Source organism: Carcharhinus amblyrhynchos, chromosome 10 (assembly GCF_965287045.1).
Source record: "Carcharhinus amblyrhynchos chromosome 10, sCarAmb.v2.hapA, whole genome shotgun sequence".
Lineage (NCBI taxonomy): Eukaryota > Metazoa > Chordata > Chondrichthyes > Carcharhiniformes > Carcharhinidae > Carcharhinus > Carcharhinus amblyrhynchos.
In genome coordinates, this window is record NC_137333.1 from 13,897,929 (window position 1) to 13,901,796 (window position 3,868).

General features: G+C 43.3%; 1 non-coding gene across 1 annotated transcript; it reads left to right on the top strand.

Moving 5' to 3' along the window:
- Positions 1-2,676: 2,676 nt before the first annotated feature.
- LOC145349591 (U2 spliceosomal RNA) lies at positions 2,677-2,876 on the top strand. Its single transcript, XR_013888107.1, has one exon. It is a non-coding gene; the product is annotated as a U2 spliceosomal RNA (small nuclear RNA).
- Positions 2,877-3,868: the final 992 nt, after the last annotated feature.

The following is a 3,868-nucleotide window of genomic DNA, read 5'->3' on the forward strand; positions in this document are numbered from 1 at the left end:
TTTAGTTTTCACACTGCTGAGGGAATCAGCCGATCCCTGGCCAGATGCCTGTTTACTTTTCTTTCAGCATTGAAGTTGAATGCCTCATTTGTAGAAGTAATGAGACCATTGTAATTCACCCAATGCATCCCTGCTGTTTGTTTCACACATATCTACATAATTAAATATGCTTAAGATTCTTCATCAAACTCTGCTTTATACCCTGATCAGTCTGTTACAGTTTAAGGCGGGGAAAGGGCAAAACTGCATGAGCAAGAGACTAGCATATTTCATCGGTACAAAAATATCATTGTTCTTTTCCAATAAAAAATAAACCGAAAGGGGAAAGAGTTAAAGTATAGTAAATTCACATGCACCCTTCATGGAAGCAAGGCAGTGGCCATGGGAATAGAAAATTCCTTTGACGGTGTTCCTGCCAAGTTTTTGGCATGTCCTTGGCCAAGTAGGGGTTGTATTGCTGAAGTCTACAGAGACTGGAGAAAGGATGAATTGAATTTAGTTCTCCTTTGTGAATACTGGGAGAGAGAGAGAGAGAAAAAAAAGGACACGGCAAAAGCTTTTATTGACTAAACTCCAAATCTAGTGTGTCAAACTGGGAAATTGTTCAATCAGTTGAAAGCCACAAGTGGCCTGGTCTCAGTGTGGCTGAGGCAGTGGAATCAATTCAGAAAACAACAGTGCAGTTTAATGGCTGCAAGGCAGTGCAATCAATGGAAAAATATACAGCTGAATGGCTGAACTGAATGCAGAGCGATTTGTGGGCTTTCCTTTCAATCATCTTTTCTCATGACATTGATTATTGAGTAGCCATTATCTTTCAACAGCAACTGCTCTGATTTATAGAGCGGCCATTAAGATGGTGCATAGTTAAACACAATTTGACACTGAGCCACAGCGGCACAGTGGTCAGCAGCGCTGCCTCACAGTGACAAGGACCTGGGTCCGATTCCCAGCCTCGGGTCACCATCTGTGTGGGGTCTCCTCGTGTCTGCGTGGGTTTTCTCCGGGTGCTCTGATTTCCTCCTATGGTCCAAAGATATGCGGGTTAGGTAGATTGGCCGTGCTAAATTATGTCAGGGGCACTAGCATGATAAATACGTGGCATTGTGGTGATAGGGCCTTGGAGGGATCATTATCAGTGCAGATTTGATGAGCCAAGTAGCTTCCTCTGCACCATAGGAACTCTATGACACAAGACAGATGTCCAAAAACTTGGTCAGAGAGGTATGTTTTAAGTCCTGACTTAAAAGGGGAGGCAGTGATGTAATGGCATTGTCACTGGACCAGTAATCCAGTGGCCCAGGGAAATGACTTGTGGACCTGGGGTTGAATCCCAATGGTGAAATTTGAATTCAATAAAAGTCAAATGATGACCATGAAACCATTGGTTTCACAAATGTGCTATGGGGAAGGAAATCTGCCGTCCTTAGCCAGTCTGGCCTACATATGATTCCAGATGCACAGCAATGTAGCTGACTCATAAATGCCTTCTGACAGAGTCTAGCAAGTCTCTCAGTTCAAGGGCAATTAGTGACGGGCAATGAAAGCTGGTCCAGCTACTGTAATAACATCCCTCGAACAAATAAAAAAATAGAAGAGGAGAGAGAAGACGGAGGGTTACGGACAAAAATTCAAAGCTTAGACCCTTGAAGACACAGCCACCAATGCGCAAAGGCCATTCATCTCATAACTGAGATCAGTGAATAAGCTGGTGCAGGAATCTAAATTTGATACCTAACTGTCTATGTGGTTTTGAACCTCATCCAGAAATGTATTTCATCGATTCAAGTATTGTAGAAGCTGGACGTGAAAAATTGAAACTATGAATCATTAACCAAATTCTTCATTTAGAAGAACAATGCCAGAAAGACTCAACAGGTCGGATAGCATCTGAGGAGCGAGAAACATCGGGGCAGATTTTATGGCTCTTCCCATCAGGATTTTCCCATCCCACCAAAGGCGAATCCCACCCCCGCTCCCACCAACCCCCAGATGACTGGTTCCCTGACAGCAGGATGGCAAGCATCATAAAATGCTGTACCATCAGCAGAACTGGAAGATCCCACCAGCAGCGAATGGAAAATATGCCATGGGTGGTGAATGCTTCGAATCCACATGACTCTTCTTCAGTGCTGAAGAGAAATGAGAGGTAGAAATGTCAAAATGTTGAATGCATTCAAGAGGTGGCTAAATATCGCACCATATATTGGCGAATGGGATCAAAGATCATGGGCAGAAAGCAGGATTAGGCTATTGAGTTAGACAATCAGCCATGTTTGTGATGAATGGTTTAAAGGGCCAAATGGCCACCTCCTGCTCCTATCTTCTATGTTTCTATGAGATGGATTAAATAACTGGAGAGTGGGCTGCAGAAGGTGGGGCAGAATAGAAGGTCAGGGATAGGTGGGAGCTCAGGAAAGATTGACGTAACTGTCATGGAAACAAGCCAAAGGGAATGTTGATGGTCATGTTAAAAACTAAAGAAGGTGCTAATCGTGGCATAAAGGTTAGGTAGCAGAATGTCTTAAAAGCAGAATAAGAGTCATCATCTGTAAATCAAAACAAGTTACAGATGGCCCAGTGGGGGAGGGGGTTGGGGGAAAAAATAAACAAAATGGAAGAGAAAGTTCACAGTCTGAAGTTGTTGAACTCAGTGTTAAATCCAAAAGGCTATAAAGTGCTTCTCGGCCTTTTGGCTAAGATCAAGTGTAGTATCGACATGCTGTACTTGGTTGAAGTTGTTAGGTTACATTTTACCTTCATTTGAAGCAATTTTTAAAAGCGGCATCTTGGTCTTTTGGTTAAGATGCAAATGAGGTCAAGCCTTGGAGGAAGTGCTAATGCCTACTCCAATCAGCTTGGATCATGTAGATCAAACACAGGACAGGAGGTGAGAGTCCTGTCTTGTCAGCTTGGATTGGGAATGTCTCAACTTGTTGAGACTCTGAATTGGTCTTGATTTGATTGAATTGGAATAAAAAATAAATTGCCTCATTGGAAGAAGGTTATTGCTGCAAAAGGCTGTGGAAACCAGGTGATTGAGTGTCTTTGAGACAGAGATAGATAGGTTCTTGATTAATAAGGGGATCAGGGGTTATGGGGAAAAATTCCACACACATGAGGACAGCCTCAACCAGGATCTTGGATTCATGTCACATCATCTGTAACCCCCATGACTTGCCTGGGCTTGCAAAATCTCACTAACTGTCCTGCCTGGAGACAATACATATCTCTTTAACCTGTGTTTAACCCTCTCTCCACTGACATTGTCTGCACTTTTAAGACTTGATTATCTGTAAAGACTTGCATTTCAACCATTATTTTGTAAATTGAGTTTGTGTCTTTATATGTCCTGTTTGTGAACAAAACTCCCACTTGCCTGACGAAGGAGCAGCACCCCAAAAGTTAGTTGCTACCAAATAAACCTGTTGGACTTTAACCTGGTGTTGTGAGACTTCTTACTGTGCCCATCCCAGTCCAACACCAGCATCCCCACAATTATGGGGAAAAGGCAGGAGAATGGGGATGAGAAAAATATCAGCCATGATTGAATGGCGGAGTAGACTCGATGGGCCAAATGGTCCAATTCTGCTCCTGTCTTATGGTCTTAAAATAAGGTACTGTTCCTCCATTGCGCTTCATTGGATTACTGCAGTATGTCAAGGATGGAAATGTGCACACGGGAGCAAGATGGTGATGCAAAGATCAGGGTCATAGAATCATAGATACCCTGTGGTGCAAAAGGAAGCCATTTGGCCCATCAAGTCTGCAGCGGCAAGAATTTCACTTACGCCCTATCCCCGTACCCTACATATTTACCCCACTGATCCCTCTAACCTATGCATCCCGGGACCCTAATGGACACTTT